Source organism: Stegostoma tigrinum, chromosome 5 (assembly GCF_030684315.1).
Source record: "Stegostoma tigrinum isolate sSteTig4 chromosome 5, sSteTig4.hap1, whole genome shotgun sequence".
Taxonomy (NCBI): Eukaryota; Metazoa; Chordata; class Chondrichthyes; order Orectolobiformes; family Stegostomatidae; genus Stegostoma; species Stegostoma tigrinum.
Window position 1 is genome coordinate 65,849,367 of NC_081358.1, and position 20,950 is coordinate 65,870,316.

Below are 20,950 nucleotides of genomic sequence, written 5' to 3' on the forward strand. Positions count from 1 at the left end.
GCAGGCAAGGTGGATTCACCATGCTAAATTGCCCATAGTGTTCAGGGATGTGTAGATTAGGTGGGTTAAAGGAGATAGGTCTGGGTGAGATGCTCTGGGGGCCAGTGTGGGCTTGTTGGGCCAAAGGGCCTGTTTTCACACTATAGGGATTCTATGATTCTATGAAAGTAAAAAAATACCTTTGCCCATACTCAGACCAGTGAATTTGTCCACCTTAGTACATCAATCTCACAGTCTTTTATCATACTATCCAATGCTTTCTTAAAGGCTTCATGCTTTTGGGATCCTGCAGAACAAAAATGGGGTTAGGCAAGCTAACATTAAACTAGCACTGCAGCTTGGGTGTGGTGGTTCTCCAGCTTCATTCAATGCCTGAAATTTATGTTATGGGAGACAGAACTAAAAACAAAATTGTTAAATCCACCTGATCAAAATGTTATGACATACTTCTGTGGTAGGCAGGACTTGAACCTCCACCACCTGGTGCTGAGGCAGGTTGGTTGACTTCTGGAAGCTCAATCTGGCATCAATCAATCACCAAACTAATACTGTAGTTTCATGCTGCTATGGGAAGCCCCACTGCACATTTGAGCACTTCCACCCACCTCCTATCCTGCTCCTGGCAATTTTACAAGATTCCATTCCACCTGCCTGTCACCTGAAAGCATACTCTCTGGTCAGTAATAGGCCCGTCTGGGGAAGATCATTTTGAAGGCGTCTGAATCCCATTTGAGCTTGATGACATTGTTTAAGTTCATAGGGAAAATCTGGCACATAATCATCCATGATCCATAAATCCATTTTTACATGCTGATTTTTAAATGTTGTAATTGTACCAGTCTCTACCACTTTCTCTGCAGCTCATTCCATACATGTACCACCCTCTGCATGAAAAGGTTGCCCCTTATGTCCATTTTAAATCTTTCCCCTCTCACCTTAAACTTATGCCCTATAGTCTTGAATGCACCTATCCCAGCATAAAGTCTATTCACCCTATCTATATAAGGTCACCCTCAAGCCTCCAATGCTGCAGGGAAAATAGCCCAAGACTATGCAGCCTCTCCCTATAGCTCAAACCTTCTAACCCTGACAACATTCTTGTGAATCTTTTCTGAACCCGTTCAAGTTTCATAACATCCTTCCTGTAGAAGGGAGACCAGAATTACACACAGTATTCCAAAAGTGGCCTAATCAGAATCCTGTATAACCACAACATGACCTCTCAACTCCTATACTAAATGCACTGACCAATAAAGGCAAACATACCAAATACTTTCTTCACTATCTTGTCTACATGGGACTCCACTTTCAAGGAACTATGAACCTGCATTCCAAGGTCTGTTTGTTCAGCAACAATCTCTAGATCATTATTATTAAGTGTATAAGTTCTGCCCTGATTTGCCTTTCCAAAATGTAGCATCTCACATTAATGTAAATTAAACTCCATTGACCACTCCTCAGCCATCTGATCAAGATCCTATTGTACTTTGATGTAACCTTATTCACTGTCCACTACCCTCCAATTTTCGTGTCATCTGCAAACTTACTAACCATACCTCCATGTTCACATCTAAGTCATTTATATGAATAGCAAAAAGTGAAGGAAGATTTATTAGAGATAGCAGCAACTGCAGATGCTGGAGAATCTGAGATAACTAGGTGTAGAGCTGGATGAACACAGCAGGCCAAGCAGCATCAGAGAAGCAGGAAAACTGACGTTTCAAGCCTAGACTCTTCTTCAGACCTTTCTGAAGAAGAGTCTAGGCCTGAAACATCAACCGTCCTGCTCCTCTGATGCTGCTTGGCCTGCTGTTTTCATCCAGCTCTACACCTAGTCTTCGGAGGATTTATTACATTTTTTGATATATTTTAGGATGCTCTATAAATTACTTCCCCATAATGGTCGGGCATATTAAGTGTCACAACCACTAAAATTGTCAAGTTACTTTAAACTTTTCCAACTTATGGAGAGATTATAGATGTCTTCCTATGCATAATATCTTTCACTTGCCACTTTTGGGCTCGATCTGAAACTACTGTGCTTTAAATGTGAGGGTCAGAATTTTGAGCTGGGTGTACTACAGATCCTCTGTGGAACTATGGGCTATGAACTCTATATGCATTTTAAAAATTCCTCTTTCGAAGATCTTGGCATCAGAGATATTAACATATTGCAGGTAAGCACAAATATCAGCCATTTTGTTAATCGAGTGCAGTCCTTAGGTAGAAGAAAGGGGAAGAGGAGGAATTTTGCTTCTTCACAATTTCGAAGATTTTCAACACTGTCACTTATGGCAGAATTCGCAAAAGCAAATGATCATAATGCTGTCAAGAGACTGGCCTTTAAAAATATAAATTCCTTCATTTCGTTCTAATCTTCAGCAATTCATTATGTTTAGATTAGATTACCTACAGTGTGGAAACAGGCCCTTTGGCCCAACAAGTCCACACTGCCCCTTGGAGCATCCCACCCAAACCCATCCCCTTATGACCCTCACGCTGAACACTGAGCCTGAACACTTTGGGCAATTTAGCATTGCCAGTCCACCTAGACTGCACATCTTTGGACAATGGGAGTAAACCGGACCACCCGGAGGAAACCCACGCAGACATGTGGGGAGCGTGCAAACTCTGCACAGACAGTCGCCTGAGAGCTGGAATTGAACCTGGGTCCCTAGTGCTTTGAGGCTGCAGTGCTAACCACTGAGCCACCGTTTCACCACTACTTAGGTAGCTCTAACATCTGTCATGTTCGGTTTTGAACAGGCACTTGTTTCTCATTGTTAGCTCAACTTTTGGTTTCTTACTCTATCAGAAGTAGGCTAGAGGTGGGGTTAATTGGACAAAATTATGTGAGGTACAGATCCCAACACTGGCTTGACTAATGCCACTCACATCTACAGAGGGAATTATCAAGAAATCTACCTGCTTGGAGTCAACTAAGGCCCTCAAATGTTCACTTAAGGGCCTTATTCTTCCAGTGGCAATGGGCAGTCATATTACGTGAGGTGATAGGTATGTCTGCAGCCTGGTTAGAAAGGGTGTATTCCTCCAACTTGTGTAGCCTGTGCCAAATGGAAGGATTTGCTGATGGATCTTTCACCTAGTTTTTAAATGACCATTTTCAGTCTAGACCTTCTGAAGTGTTTTTTTGTGCATACCTCTCCTGGTATTGAAGGTCTCAGTCTATGTCTCTCAGTCTATGATTAGCCCTGCAATAGGTAGATGTGTCCTGCACTGCAATTATTATATTTCACCCCATAGTAGGACTTAGAACATAGAACATAGAACATTACAATGCAGTACAAGCCCTTCGGCCCTCGATGTTGCACCGATCTGTGAAACCATCTAACCTACACTATTCCATTATTACCCATATGTTTATCCAATGACTATTTAAATGCCCTTAAACTTGGCGAGTCTACTACTGTTGCAGGCAGGGCATTCCTCACCCTTACTACTCTCTGAGTAAAGAACCTACCTCTGACATCTGTCCTATATCTATCATCCCTCAATTTAAAGCTATGTCCCCTCGTGCTAGCCATCTCCATCCGAGGAAAAATGCTCTCACTGTCCACCCAATCTAATCCTCTGATCATCTTGTATGTCTCTATTAGGTCACCTCTTAACCTTCTTCTCTCTAATTAAATCAGCCTCAAGTCACTCAACTTTTCCTCATAAGACCTTCCCTCCATACCAGGCAACATCCTATACATCTCCTCTGCAACCTTTCCAATACTTCCACATCCTTCCTATAATGCAGCGACTAGAACTGTATGAAATAATCCGAGCGTGGCCGCACCAGAGTTTTGTACAGCTGCAACATGGCCTCCTGGCTCCGAAACTCAATCCCTCTCCCAAAAAAACTAACACACCGTATGCCTTCTTAACAGCCCTATCAACCTGGGTGGCAATTTTCAAGGATCTATGTACATGGACACCAAGATCTCTCTGCTCAACCAAACTACCAAGAATCTTACCATTAGCCCAGTACTCTGTGTTCCTGTTACTCCTTCCAAAGTGAATCACCTCACACTTTTCCGCATTAAACTCCATTTTCCACCTCTCAGCCCATCTCTGCAGCTTATCTATGTCCCTCTGTAACCTGCAACATCCTTCCGCACTATCCACAACTCAACCAACTTTAGTGTCATCTGCAAATTTACTAACCCATCTTTCTACGCCCTCATCCAGGTCATTTATGAAAATGACAAACAGCAGTGGCCCCAAAACAGATCACAATGCATTCATGACTTTACAGGTAAGCCCTTTGTTCCCCTAAGTCCACATGGGCTGCAATTACATAAGTGGGAACAGGGATTTAGGATTTTATTGTCTTTGGTTTGGCAGGGATTGTTCCTTGGTTTCTCCACCAATGCTCCCCGTACTTTCACTTAGTTAATTCCTTGCCTTGGGCGATTTATACAATCATGGCCCTGGAGTCTACTTGGAGCAGGACAAATTGTCATGGTAGAGCTCGAAACCTGCTGAATAGATAGTATCATCATTACAAAGAATATTACAAAAAGATAAAATCAAGAAAGAAGAATATATCCATGAATCAAAAATCTTATCAGAATTGACTGGTCAAGAAGGAGTACAATCTGACATAACAAGGTGTAGAGCTGGATGAATACAGCAGGCCAAGCAGCATCATAGGAGCAGGAAGGCTGACGTTTCCGCCCTAGACCCTTCTTCAGAAATGAGGGAGGAGGAAGGGGGTTCTGAAATAAATAGGAAGAGAGGGGGATGCAGATAGAAGATGGAAGGAGGAGAGGATAGGTGGAGAGAAGACAGACATGTCAAAGAGGCAGGGATGGAGCCCGGAAATGTGAGTCCAGATGGGGAGTTAGGGAGGAGATAGGTCAGTCCAGGGAGGACAGACTAGATAAAGGGGTCGGATGAGTTAGTAGGTAGGAGATAGGAGTGGGGCTTGAGGTGGGAGGAGGGGATAGGTGGGAGGAAGGACAGGTTAGCGAGGTGGGGACACGCTGGACTGTTTTTGGGATGCGGCAGGGGGAGGGGAGATTTTGAAGCTTGTGAAGTCCATATTGATACCATTGGGCTGCAGGGTTCCCAAGTGGAATATGAGTTCCTATTCCTGCAACCTTGGGAAAAACCTTCCTTTGTGGAACTGCAGGGGGCCCAGGATGGACATGTCGTCTGAGGAAAGGGAGGGGGAGGTGAAATGGTTTGCGACTGGGAGGTGCAGTTGTTTAGTGCGAACCGAGCGTAGTTGTTCTGCAAAGCGGTCCCCAAGCCTCCACACAATGTCACAACAGCAAAGTTGAAGTGTAGTGCCAGTGTTTTTAAAAAGCAAGGGTGTCCTGAAGAGTTCAACATGGAGACAACATGGGAACAGGAAAAGAAACAAGAAGGCAAATAATATAATTCCTCATATGCTATACAGACTTTCAAACAGTTGAGATGCTGGAGGTGAAGAACGGTACATATTTCAGGAATAAATGGATATACCATATGCAAATTGTACTATTGCAATAAGGAGGAAGTCATCTTACATCAGATGTCAGAAAACTGTTAAAACCTATTATTGAATAGAAAATTAGAAAACATTTATAAATCCATCGGTTAATTAAGGACAACATGCATAGATTTGTTGAAGGCAAGTGTATCTTGTATACTTTGAAATAGATTACAGTACACAGGTAGAATGTAGCATGACTCCTGAGAGAACTGGTACCTTGTTGGCAACACAGCTAATCATAAGTATACATGATGTAATGGAAGAAAGGGCTCAGAAGTAGATGGGAGGAAATAATGTCAGCAGGAAGTGTTTTTGTTTTAAGAAAAATTGAACTGCTTACTTCCATAACCTTTTCCAGAGAGTCTTCCAATTTTGTTAGCTTGGTAAGGAACTTAGGTTTAGAATCCCTACAGTGGCCCTTTGGCCTAACTAGTCCACACTGACTCTCAGAGCATCCCCCAGACCCATGCCCCTATAACCCACCTAATCTACACATCCCTGAATACTATGGCCAATCTACCTAGCCTGCACATTTTTGGACTGCAGGAGGAAACTGGAACACCCAGAGGAAACCCATGCAGACGTGGGGACAATGTGCAAACTCCACAGAGATGCCTGAGAGTGGAATCGAACCCAGGACCCTGATACTGTGACGTAGCAGTGCTAACCACTGAGTCACCACGTCACCACTTTACTAAAGCACAGTGTTTCCTGTGTTTCCCTCATCAATCATCTTTGTCACCTCCGCAAAGAACTCAATCAAGTTAGTAAGGCACGTTCTCCCCTGCATAAAACTATTCTGTCTATCACTAACAAGCCTATTTGTTTCTAAGTGCGTATAGATCTTGCCCCTGAGAATCTTTTCCAATAAGTCATCTTTTCCCTAGTCATCCAAGGTTCACGTAACTTGCCAAACCTATCCCTTATTCTTGCAGGAATGTGCCATTGCTGAATTCTTGTCAAGTGCCGTTTGAAATACTCCCACACGTCCGATGTAGATTTACCCTCAACAACCGCCGCCAATCAACATTCTCCACCTTCTGCCTAAAATTGTTGTATTCACCTTCCTCCAACTTAACACCTTCACCAGAGGACTCCTGTTATCTCTATCCATGAGTATCTTGAGTTTATGGTATTATGGTCACCACTCCCAAAATGCTCCCCAATGAAACTTCATTCACCTGACCGAGCTCATTTTCCAAAACCAGGTCCATTATAACTTCTTCCCTGCTTGAACTGTTTCTATATTATGTCAAGAAACCATCCTGAATAGTCCTTATAAATTCTGTGCCATCCAAATCCCTAGCATGACGTGAGTCCCAGTCAATATAGGGGAAGTTAAAATCACCCACCACAATAACCCTGCTGTTTTACATTTTTTCCAAGATCTGACAACATATTCTCTCTTTTATCTCCTGCTTGAATTATTCAGTTTAATCATTAAGGTTTACAAACAAGTCACCATGCAAATTCAAAAAGAAAAGAATGCAGAAAGCCGCAAGTAGCAAAAGCTAAATATGATCTGAAATATTACAACAAAACTGAAATGTATCTGTGTGGTGATCTTGATGATTAGAATGGCTAACTTTTAGAGCATCTGGTTTTGATATTATTGAAATGAATATGATCACAAACGGGTGGATGCTATACAAACAGGAAAGCCAATCCGCTTCATGTCCTGCAATGATCTTACACCAAAGAACGAACAATATTCTGAGCACATTAAGATCAACTAACTATTTTTAATATGGGTCAGAGTAGGGTCATGGTTCTGAATTTCCTGACAGGCTAGTCTACCGGTAGAGGGATGTAACTTAAATATAATATTCAAAGGGAAATTTCAAAGGCCCTTGCAGTCTTCACTCGCTCATCGATCAAACTGAAATCTCCCACCATCCAGCATTGCAATCCTGTCTGCTGGCAAATTGCTGCATCCTGATGGCTTGGGGCATTGCCAAATTTCAATCCAAAGGTACAAAAGTTTCCCAGACCTCATGCTGAGGAGGACAGGCGAGTTTGACGCCCATAATAGCACAGCACTGCATGAATTACCATAATATGATTATAAGAACTAGGAACAAAAGACATGCATTTGGCCCCTGAAGCCTGCTTCACCATTCATCATGATCACGGCCGAATTCATGGGATCGTAGATTCATGCAGTACTAAAGAGGCCCTTTGACTTATCAAGACAACGTCACTAAAAGTACACTACTACCTGCATTAGTTTCACTTGCCCACACTAGGCCGATAGCCTTGAACATTATGACATTTCATGTGCTCATCCAAGTACATTTTAAAGGTTGTGAGCTTTCCCACCTCAAATACACCCCCAATGCATTCCAGAACAGCACCAACCTCTGTGCGGAAAAGTTTTTCCTCAAAGCCCCTCTCAACCACCAAACCTTGATTTTAAAATTATGCCTCCTTATTATTGACATCCATAGAACATGGAAGACGGAATAGTACACAACAGGTAAAAGCCCTTTGGCCCACAATATTGTGCTGAACATGGCACCAAGTTCAACTAATCTGTACTGCTTGCCCTTGATCTACATCCCTCCATTCCTTGCATATTTCTGTGCTTATCTAAAAGTTCCTTAAACGTCCCTGTCATAACTGCATCCACCACCTCTGGCGGCGTATTCCAGGCACATATCACTCTCCATGTAAAAAAACTTGCCCTTCACATCTCCTTCAAACATTCCATCTCTCTCATTAAATACATGACCCCGAATATAAGACATGTCAACTCTGGGTAAAAGGCTTTGGCTGTCAACCTTATCTACACATCTTGTAATTTCATAGACTTCTGTCATATCTCCTGTCACCCTCCCCTGCTCCAGAGAAAACAACTCTGGTTTTCCTAGCCATTCCTTTTAGTTCTAATCCAGACAGCATCCTGGCAAACCTGTTTTGCATCATCTCCAAAGCCTCCACCTCCTTCCTGTAATGTGGTGAACATAACTGAATGCAATGCTCTAACCAGTAGCCTAAACAAAGTCTAAAAAGCTGCAGCATGACATTCTGACTCTTGTACTCAATTCCCTGACCAATAAAGGCAAGCATGCCATATGCCTTCTTTATTACCCTATCCAAATGTGTGGCCACTTTCAGGGAGCGAGGGACTTGGGCCTCAAGATCCCTCTGTGCATTCATGCTGTTCAGTGTCCTTTTATTAATTGTATACCTTTCCTAAACGTTTGATCTCCCAAAGTGTAGCAGCTTACACTTACTCGGATTAAACTCTATCTGTCTTTCTTCGCCCATATCTGCAATTGATCTGTGTCTCATTATATCCTTTGACAACCTTCTACACTATCCACAACTTCACCAATCATTGTATCATCTGCAAACCTACTAACCCATCCATTTATGCTTTCATCCAAGCCATTTATATATGTCACAATCGGCATAGGTCACTGTACGGATCCCAGAGAAACGTCCCTAGTCACAGATCTCCAGTCAAAAAAATACCCTTCCACCATTACCCTCTGCCCTCAACAGGCAGGCTAGTTCTGAATTAAAATAGTCAAGATTAAGATGCATCTTAATCTTCTGGATTAGGGACCTTGTCAAAAGCCTTGCTAAAATCCATGTAAACAATATACACTGCTCTACCTTCATCAATCATCTTCAACACCTCCTCAAAAAGTTCAAACAAGTCAGTAAGATATGACTTGGATAACAAACTGTGAAGCTGGATGAACACAGCAGACCAAGCAGCATCTCAGGAGCACAAAAGCTGACATTTCGGGCCTCGACCCTTCATCAGAAAAGGGGAATGGGGAGATGGTTCTGAAATAAATAGGGAGAGAGAGGGAGGTGGACCAAAGATGGATAGAAAAGAAGATAGGTGGAGAGGAGAGTATAGGTGGGGAGGTGGGGAGGTGGGGAGGGGATAGGTCAGTCTGGGGAGGACGGACAGGTCAAGGAGGTGGGATGAGGTTAGTAGGTGGGAAATGGAGGTGCAGCTTGAGGTGGGAGGAGGGGATAGGTGAGAGGAAGAACAGGTTTGGAAGGCGGGGACGAGGTGGGCTGGTTTTGGGATGCAGTGGGGGGAGGGGACGAGCTGGGCTAGTTTTGGAATGCAGTGAGGGAAGGGGAGATTTTGAAGCTTGTGAAGTCCACATTGATATCATTGGGCCACAGGGTTCCCAAGCGAAATATGAGTTGCTGTTCCTACAATGTGTATATACTGTGTCCACTATACCCATTGTGGCTTCCTCTACACTGGGGAAACCAAACAGAGGCTTGGGGACCGTTTTGCAGAACACCTCCGTTCGGTTCGCAATAAATAACTGCACCTCCCAGTCACGAACCATTTTAACTCCCCCTCCCATTCCTTAGATGACATGTCCATCATGGGCCTCCTGCAGTGCCACAATGATGCCACCCGAAGGTTGCAGGAACAGCAACTCATATTCCGCTTGGGAACCCTGCAGCCCAATGGCTTCAATGTGGACTTCACAAGCTTCAAAATCTCCCCTTCCTTTCCATCCCAAAACCAGACCAGCTTGTCCCCTCCCCCCACTGCATCCCAAAACCAGCGCAACTCGTCCCCGCCTCCCTGACATGTTCTTCCTCTCACCTATCCCCTCCTCCCAGCTCAAGCCGCTCCTCCATTTCCCACCTACTAACCTCATCCCGCCTCCTTGACCTGTCCATCCTCCCTAGACTGACCTATCCCCTCCCTACCTCCCCACCTATACTCTCCTCTCCATCTATCTTCTTCTCTATCCATCTTCGGTCCGCCTCCCCCTTCTCCTTATTCATTTCAGAACCGTCTCCCTATCCCCCTCTCTGATGAAGGGTCTAGGCTGCTTGGCCTGCTGTGTTCATCCAGCTTCACACTTTGTTATCTTGGATTCTCCAGCATCACTGAGTAAGATAATGACCTGCCTGGCAAAATGTCATGTGGACTGTCCCTAATTAGGCCTTGCTATTCCAAAAGAGTGTAAATTCTACCCCTAATTCTACTCTCTCCAATTGCTTCCCAATCACTAATGAGAGACTCACTGGTATATAGCTTCACAGATTATCCCCATGTCTTTTCTTGAACAGAGGAATAATATTAGGTACTCACCAGTCCTCTGGAGCCTCTCCAGTAGCTAGCAAGGATACAAAGATCTTGGTCAAGGCCCCTGAAACATTCTCTCTTTCCTCTCTCAATAACCTGCAGTAGATACCATCAGGCACTGGGGACCATCAGGCACTGGGGACTTATCCATGTTAATGGTCTTCAAGAGACCAAACATCACTTCTTTCTTGGTCTCAAAATATCCTAGCACATTAACATGCTCCACACAGATCTCACGATCCTCTATATCATTCTTCTGATGAATACTGACACAAAGGATCCTGCTCACATCCTCTGGCTCCAAGCATAAGTTCCTTCCGTTATTCTTGAATGGTCCTACCTTCTCCTTAGTTACCTCTTGTTTATAATCTGTGTATAGAATGCTTTGGCACTTTCTTTAACCAATTTGTCAAGATCATTTCATTACCCCTTCTTGCTCTCCTAATTCCCTTCTTGAGTTCTTTCCTTCTTTCTTTATATTCCTCACAGGCCAGTCAGTTTTTAGCTTCCTAAAATCTCAACCAGTCTCTCAAAATAGCTGGAATGTTTCATTCCAATTAACATCCTGGGGAATCGACATTGCATCTCATCCAGTGTAATCACATCCTTCCTATAGTGTAGTGACAAGAACTGCACATGCACTCCAGCTTTGGCCCAGCGAAAGTTCTGTGCAGCTCCAGCTTGAACTCTGTGCTCCTACAATCAATGCCACAACTAATAAAGCAGTGGCCTGTATACCTTCTTAGTTGATTTATTTATTGCCTCATGTATTTTGTTACAAAAGACAATGAAATGTGTCCGAGAATGGCACCTTCTTAAAACATAGAAAAATAAACCAAAACATAAGATATAAAGGATGAAGAATGTGTTCAACTTTATAATCCTTCTTGTGAAGTGTTCTGACATGGGCTATCAGCCTAGTGACTGGGCATGAGTCCCTTCGGTGCACCACCTTTTGCGCCATCTCGCCTCCACCGACACATTTGCCCTGCAAATCCTCACTGGACCTCACCAATGCAGACACTACATGTCCCGTTGGGTACCCCACCACCCAGACTCGACTCCATCACCTTGAGTCCACTTCCGGTCCATATCACCAATGCAGACACTGCTGATGCCATAACGTCTTGTACTTGCCTCCCTGAATCTGTTGCAGAGATTATAGGAACTGCCGATGCTGGAGAATCTGAGACAACAAGATGTAGAGCTGGATGAGCATAGCAGGTCAAGCAGCATCAGAGGAGCTGGAAAGCTGACGTTTTGTGTCTAGAAGGGTCGAGACCTGAGGCGTCAGCTTTCCTGCTCCTCTGATGTTGCTTGGCCTGCTGAGTTCATCCAGCTCTACACCTTGTTATCTCCATGAATCTGCATTGGATGCAGATGCCTCAGGTGCCCAAATTTGCCTCTGCCACAACAGCCATCATCAGAGCTTGAGATGCCTCGTTGATGCAGAAGATGCTGGGAACACGAATGCTCCCCAGTACTCTTTCTACAAGTCTGCACCAGGCACATTGGGCTGACTCGCTGATTGCCATGAGTCCACACAGGGCCTACTTGCCGTCGCCAATGTGATCACTTTGACTGAGCACTTCAATCAGAAGTAAGTAAAATGAAAAAGAAAGAAAGGAAACAAACTGAGAAGAGAGTGAAAAATGAAAAGAAACAAAAAGTGGACGGTGCAATGAGGCCTGAGCTCAGAAGCCTTTCTCCACCACAATCTTGTTGTGAAAAGTATTCTATTAACCTATCCTGCCACCTTCAAGAATCTGTGGACAAGCACCCCAGTATCCCATTGTTCCTCTGAGCTTCCTAGTGTCTTACCATTTATTGAGTACTTGTCTTAATCCTACTGTTAAAATGACCCACTTCACATCTACCTGGGTTAAATTCCATCTGCCACTGATCTGTTCGCCTGACCAATCTGTTTGTATCTTCCTGCAATCGAACATTTTCCTCCTCATTATCAACCACCTGGCAAATCTTTGAGTCATTTTAGATTAGATTACCTACAGTGTGGAAACAGGCCCTTCAGCCCAACAAGTCCACACCGCCACTTGAAGCATCTCCCCCAGACCCAACCCCATATAACCCACACACCCCTGAACACAATGGGCAATTTAGCATGGCCAATCCACCTAGCCTGCACATCTTTGGACTGTGGGAGGAAACCCACGCAGAGAATGTGCAAACTCCACACAGGCAGTTACCCAAGGCTGGAATCGAACCCGGGTCCCTGGCGCTGTGAGGCTGCAGTGCTAACCACTGAGCCACCTACATCTGCAAACTTACTTCCCTCATCCCTTTCATATTCTTGTTCATATCATTATGAATGCCACAAACAACAAGGGACCCAGCATTGATCCCTGTGGTGTGCTACTGTACTCTAGTCCCATCATATAAGCAACCTTCCACCACCATCCTTTTCTGATGACATTTTGCTGATCTGCTTGTGTTCAAAATTTCACATTCCCAACCATTCACTTTTGCTTTTGATTCCCTTGTTTAACCAGAAAATCAGTTACTTCTCCCTTAAAATAAACTCAATAATGCTGCTTCAAGGCAGAGTGTTCCAAAGTCCCACAATGCTCACAGAAAAAAAAACAACTTATCTCCTGCCTAATAATTTAATCCATAATCATAACCAATCAGATGTCCCCACTAATCAGTTCCATGTCTTCTGTGCCAAAAGCATTCAGAATCCTCTAAACCTCAGTCAAATCACCCCTTGATCTTCTGAACACTGGTGGAATTAAGTCCAAACTGTCAATTCTTTCCTGATGAATCAACCTATTCATTCTAGATATTAGTCCAGTAAACATCTAAACCACCTCCAAAGCATTTACATCCTTCTTAAATAAGAAAACCAAAACTATGCATAAATTCGAGATGCAGCCTCACCAATTCTCTCTATAAGTGAAGCATAACATTCTTACTTCATGTTTCCTCTTGCATTAAAGGCTAGAATCTCATTAGTCTTTCAGATCATGTGCTGTACCTACATACTAACCCTTTGTGACCGACAATCTCTCTTGAGGGACCTACATACCTCTCTACTTTGAAATTCTGCAGGTCTTCATTTAAGTATTTATTTTATCCTTCCTAGCAAACTGCAAAGCTTCAAATTTTTATACATTATATTCCATCTGTCAGATTTTTGCTCACTCACTCAACCTATCAACCTATCAATTTGCATTCATGTTCCTCAAGGCAGTGATCTAGCCCCAGCCAACTTCAGCTACTTTATTAATGGCCTTCCATTCATCATAAGGCCAGAAGTTGGAATTTTTGCTGATGATTGTGCAATGTTCAGCACCACTCGTAACTCCTCAGAAACTGAAGGAATTTAGATCCAATTTAAGCAGCAAGTACTAAATAACATCCAGGCTTGGTCTGATAAATGGCAAGTAACATTCGTGCCATGGAAGTGCCAAGTGATGGCCATCTCCAACAAGACAGGATCTCATCATCTTCCCCTGACATTCAATAGCATTACCATTGCTGCATCACACACTAATGAACTGAAACAGCTATATAAACTCTGTGGCTTGAAGTGCTAGTCAAAGAATATGAATTCTACAGAGTAGGTCACCACCTGACTCACCAAAGGCTGTTCACTGTCCTCAAAGCACAACGAAGGAGTATGATGTAATACTCTCCACTTGTCTGCATGAGTACAGTTTCAACAACACTAAAGAAGTTTGACACCATTTCGGATAAAACAGACTATTTTATTGGCCCCTTTTAAAAATATTCAATTAAACCATTCACCACCTTCAATATTTACTCTTCCCACTACAGATGCACAGTGACCATTCACAAGATGCACTGCAGCAATTCAACTTTGACAGCACCTTACAAATGTCTGATCTCTGATGCCTAGAAGGAGAAGGGAAGTAGAAGCATGGGAGCACCTCACCTTTGAGACATTTAATATCCTGACTTGGAAACTTGGTCACCCATTCCTTCTGTTACTTGATCAAAATTCTGGAACTCCCTTCCTCATACCTCTGTGTGTTTAACTTTTTTTTTGTATTCATTCATGGGGGCATCGCTGGTGAGGTCAACATTTATGCCCACCCAGTAACTGCCCAGAGGGTAGTTAAGAGTCAACTACATTGCTGTAGGTCTGGAGTACATAACATACACAGAATACCACAATTTTAAAAACAGCTCTTGCCATGGGTCTGTAATTTTACCAGCCTCTCTTTATAATTGCTGTCCCTTTACTGCACAAGAAGCATGCAACCTTTCTTTCTGGAATGAGTCTGTGCCTAATACTGCCCCTGATGGGCGCCCACTTTGATTGAATAAAGCAAAGAAGTTTCAGCATTGTTGTTCTTGACACATTGCTCAGGTCCAAATTTGACTTGTCAGTCCCTGAGTTGGAATATTTCCTCAGCTCAGTAAATCCGCTACATCTGCCAGTATAATTTGCTCTCCACCTGTTGAATCCACAGATGAAGCTTTTAAATGTATCATGGTGACTTTTTGTTTTCTCAGTCACAAAACTCCAGAAGGCTAGTTCCACCTTTGCAAGTTGCATTTTACAGCAGGAGTTCTCAAATCTTGTTTATCAAGTTGTATCAAATGGCAAAAGTAGTAGACTCACTAACTGAAAACTCTTCAATGTGATGAGAGGAGTCTCATAGGTTATTCATGCAGAAACATAATAGCTGGTCTGTACTGTAGGTGTGATTTTTAATGATTAGTTGGTTAAATACTAAAGTCATGGCTTGAAAGAAACTGCTCCATCAGGGGATGATACTCACTGGGAGTACATGTTGGAACATAATCAGTGATTTTATGTGAATTAATCTTAGTCATTCTTTACAGTTGTAAGAAGAAGTGCAACCCACAGAAAATTCTAATTTCCAACTGGGAATTTGCAGTGTAGTCAGTGCACTTTTTCTTCTGTATTACAATCATTTGTTATTGTCATCTGCAGTGCATGGAAGTGATAGATCTCAACAAATATATAAAATTTGCACAAAGGTAATGAATAAAAAAAGCACGAGAGAAAGGGTTACTCATGTTCAATGTAAAATAACTCTACAAATCATTTTCCAATATAAAACCAAAATGTTCTGTGCTTGAAATCAATACTTCCAAACAATTACATTTTTTATAATATTTATTTTCCAAATGAAATTTTCAGCAAGTAATTATGGTACATTGCAGTTTAATGGGGAGGGAGGGAGTTGTCACAATTATATGTAATGTGGCTCGCATTTTCAAAATGAACAGCTATTTGAGATAAAGGGAAATTAGAAGAATGAAGTAGTTTGAATGAACATAGGTTGAAGTAATTGACTGAAGACTTATGACTTGGAAGCAATGACTGCCACTTTATAGCTATTTTCTAACTGTGTTCAATACAGATGTATTAATGGACAAGCCATATTATGAAAAGACACTATGATGATTGTTGTGACTTTGAGTGATCATCTTAAATGGGTGAAATTAATTCAGCTAAACTAAACCATCACCCAAAGTCAAAAGAATCCAAAGTACTGTGCACGCATGTGCCTAGGATGAGCTGAAGTTAAGTTTCATTACTGGCCTCTAAAGTTGGAGAAAGTTAACAAACTGACATATACTTGGATTAAATTCTACTAGTTAATAATTTTCATTACAAGATCAAAATAATGCAAGTAAAATAAACCAATCATCACAATTTTGGCCTGAAACGTTGATTTTCCTGCTCCTTGGATGCTGTCTGACCTTTGCTTTACCAACCTCACAACTATAAACTCTGGCTTCCAGCAACTGGACTCTTTATAGCCTCCAAGAGTTATAAACAACAACTTTCTTATTTATGTAGCACGTTGAACAATATAAAACATCTCACAGCACGTTACAGTAGTACTACCAGAAATAAACTTGACACCAAACCACATAAGGAAGGGAAAGGATAGCAATAACGCCACCTGACCAGTAATCTAGAGGACCTGGTTGATGCTCGGGAGACAATGGCAGCTGGCTGGATTTAAATTTAATTAATTTATAAAAATATGGAATTTAAATTTAGTCTTAAGTGAAGTGACTAGATCATGTGATTTATCAGCAATTGCTGTAAAAATCCATCTAGTTTACTATTGTCCTTTAGAGATAAAAAAACAGCATTTGTACATGGTCTGACCCACCTGTGACCCCAGACCCACAGTAATGTTGTTAACTCTTCTGAAATGGCCTAGCAAGTCACTCTATTCAAGGGAACATGGGGATGGGAAACAAATGTTGTCTTTGCCAGCAATGGCCATATTCCATAAAACAAAGGAAAAGTGAGATGTAAGGGCTACCTTGCTGTTGATGAACGCAGAAAACAAATATTAAATTCATCATTGCTACAATGTGGCAGATCAGAATTTGGCTGGCTGAGGAAAAGAACATTTGAGTAGCAGGTTTTTAACTTGAAACTAAGGTTATGGTTTACCAGGAGTCAGTGATCCTCACACTGCTATACACTTCAAAAACTGAGACAAACCACAGCTGGCACCTCAAAGCATTGCAGTATTATCATCAGCAGTGTGTTCACAAAATCCTCCAGATCCAGTGTCAAGAAAGCAGTCTAATAACAATGTTGAATCTTAAAGCAGCATGTCTAGCAGTGGGGTGCTAATCAGATAAAAGCTGTTATGCTGAGCAGGATTTGTCATTTGTATGCCTGATATCAGACTCTGAAAGCAACTGCTGTATTTCGTCATAGCAAGGATCTCCCAGGAGGACAGCAGAAATTCTTGAGGTATGTCATCTAAACATCGATGAAGAGCTAAACATCCTTTCTAACTTCTGGGAGGGTCTAGATTGTGACCAATAAAATTGGAGAAGGTTCTCTCAAGAAAACACCTTACAGCATTTCAAAATTGTTGGGAATATGTAGTTACAGAGAGTTTTATAACTTTTAAAGACCTCATTTGAAGTCCATCCTTAAAGCACTAGCTACCCGACATATAACAGAGTGCACAGATCCTGCATTAGATTTATGAGCTGTACCAGAACCCATAAATCTGGAGTGAAAATCAGTCATCCTCAGTCTGAGAGACGCTGAAGAAATAAATGATGGGACTTGAAAGTATTTTGGAGGAGGCAAAATAACAGGAATGTTTAGGGAAATTGCAGGGATTAGAATTTAGAAAATGAAGATGCTAGCATGTTTGAAGGGGAAAAGGAAAGTGGGAGTGCACAAGCAGTTATAGAAAAAAACATCAAAGAACAAAGAAAATTGCAGCACAGGAACAGACCCTTCAGCCCTCCAAGCCTGCACTGACATGCTGCCCAACACAACTAAAACCCCCAACCTTCCAGGGACCGTATCCCTCTATTCCCATCCTATTCAAGTATTTGCCAAGACACCCTTTAAAAGTCATGATCGTAACCTGCTTCCACTACCTCCCCTGGCAGCCAGTTCCAGGACCCATCATCCTCTGTGTAAAAATTTTGCTTCATACAGAGATAGTAGGAACTGCTGATGCTGGAGAATCTGAGGCTTCGAAGTGGGGTTAAAATTGTTACAGAGATAGTAGGAACTACCGATGCTGGAGAATTCTGAAGAAGGGTCTCGACGCAAAACGTCAGCCTTCCTGCTCCTCTGATGCTGCTTGGCCTGCTGTGTTCATCCAGCTCTACACCTTGTTATCTCTTTGCTTCATACATTACCTTTAAACCTTGTCCCTCACACCTTAAACCTATGCCCCCTAGAAACCGACTCTTCCATCCTTGGAAAAAGCTTCTGACCGTCCATTCTGTCCATGTCCTTCATAATCTTGTAAATGTCTATCAGGTCACCCCTCACCCTCCTTTGTTCCAGTGAGAACATCTCAAGTTTCTCCAACCTCTCCTCATAGTTAATGCCTTCCATACTAGGCAACATCCTGGTAAATCTTTTCTGTACCCTCTCCAAAGCCATCGCATCCTTCTGGTAGTGTTGGCGACCAAAATTGAACACACTATTCCAAATGCAGCCTAACTAAGGTTCTACAAAGCTGCAACATTACCTGTGAATTTTTAAACTCACTGCCCCGGCCGATGAAGGTAAGTATGCTGTATGCCTAGTTGACTACCTTCTCCATCTGCATTGCCACCTGTGTACCTGTACACCCAAATTCCTCTGCCTGTCAGTAGTCTTAAGAGTTCTGCCATTTACTGTATATTTACCATCCGGACTGGACCTTCCTAAATGCATTAAACTCCATCTACCATCTCTCTGCCCAAGCCACTAACTGCTCTATGTCCTGCTGTATCCTCTCATGGTCTTCATCGCTATCCACAATTCCACCAACCTTTGTATCATCCACAAACTTACTAATCAGAACAGTTACATTTTCCTGCATATTGTTTATGCATATTACAATAGCAAAAGGTCCCAACATTGATCCCTGAGGAACGCGCCCTCCATTCAGAAACACGCCTTTCCACTTCCACCCTCGGTCTTCTGTGACTGAGCCAGTTTTTTATCCATCTTGTAAGCTCACCTCTGACCCAATACGGCTTTACCTTCTGCATCAGTCTGCCATGAAGGACCTTGTCAAAGGCTGTACTTCAGCCCATGTAGACAATATCCACTGCCTGATCCTCATCAACCATCTTCATCACTTTCTCAAAAAACTCAACCAATTTAGTGAGACACAACCTCCCCTTCACAAAACCATATTGCCTCCTGCTAATATACCCATTTATTTCTAAGTGGGAGTAAATCCTGTCTCGAAGAATGCTCTCCAATAACTTCCCCACCACCAACGTAAGGTTCACAAGCCTATAATTAGCTGGATTATCCCTGCCACCTTTCTTAAACAAAGGAACAACACTGTCCATTCCCCAATTCTCTGCAACTTCCCCTGTAGCCAGAGAGGATACAAAGATTTATCTCAAGGCCCCAGCAATTTCCTTCTTTGCCTCTCTCAGTATTCTGGGGTATATCCCATCAGGCCCTGGGGACTTGTCTACCTTAATGTTTTTCAAGACTCACAATACCTCCTCACTTTTGATGTCAATATAACCCAAACTATCTACACACCCTTCCCCAGACTAATCATCCACCAAGTCCTTCTCTATGGTGAATACTGACACAAAGTACCCATTGAATACCTTGTCCATTTTGTCTGGCTCCATGCATAAGTTCCCTTCTATGGACTTGAGTGGGCTACCCTCATGGTCTTTATGTATGTATAAAAAGCTCTGGGATTTTCACTATACCTATTGGTCAATAACTTTTCATGACCACTTTTAGCCCTCCTGACTCTTTGTTTAAGGCCAGTCCTGAGATTCCATCAACTTACACTTGAAAGCCTCCCACATACCAGACGTTGATTTGCCCTCAAACATCTGCCTCCGATCTACATTCTTCAGTTCCTGCCTAATAATGTTGTAATTAGCGCTCCCTCAATTTAGCACCTTCACCTGACATATATGTATATATATAGAAGTATGTAGAGTTTTAAGATTGTTATAGGACTGGAGGAGATTTCAGAGATACAAGGGGTAAGAACATGTAAGGATTTGATCTCAAGATGAGAATTTTAGATTTGAGTCTATTGCTGCATCTGATGCCAATATTGGTCAGCAAGCACAGAGCTGATGAGTAAATAGCACTCAGTGTACAAATTAGAATATCAGCATTGGAACTTTGATGTGCTAAAATTTACAGAGGGTGGAAATTAGGATAGCAAAATCCTGGGTCGAAATATCAAATTGGGACAGTGATGTGGTGTTGTCACCAGAGCACATAGAATCCCTACTGTGAGCAAAGAGGCCATTCATTCGATTCCAAAATGACCTTCTGAAGAACATTTTGCCTGGCCCTAGAAGTAGGATCCCTATAGCTTCTGAAAAGTCCCAGCTGTTGAGTTTGTAAGAAACAAAAGCACAAATATGTTTTTTTGAGCAGATAAGCTGGGACAGAGATTGAGATGAGTAATATGTACATGGAAGTAAGCAGTCTTGAGTGATGGAACAGGTACAAAGTCAGGATAATATATAATGCTGAAATTGCGAATAGCCCAATTAAGCCTCAAAGAATGTTGGGGATTGGGGAAATCAAATTGATAGCATGAGAGCCAAGTTCCTGTTTGGAGCAAAGAAAGTGGCTCATCCAATATTGGATGCTCAGCAATTATAACAGATTTGAGGTTGTGGAGAGGTCAACGGAAGTGAATAGAGCTAGGTATTGCGTATATGCCTACATAACTTTGCATTTTTGAATGATGTCACTGAGATGTAACATGGAGATAAGCAGGCTGAAGCAGCCAAAGATTAGCTCCATGTGAAATCCCAGTGTAACAATGGACACATGGTCAGAGAAGTCACTGCAGATGATACTTTGACTAAATCAGATACATGACAGTAGCACCAGGCCATGGTAATGCTACTTAGCTAATCTATGTAGGGCA

At 42.4% G+C, this 20,950-nt stretch overlaps 1 protein-coding gene across 1 annotated transcript in view; it reads right to left on the minus strand.

The window, feature by feature from the left end:
- Positions 1–20,950, minus strand: part of xkr4 (XK related 4) — a 358,022-nt gene that overhangs the window by 258,209 nt on the left and 78,863 nt on the right. The window lies entirely within an intron of this gene.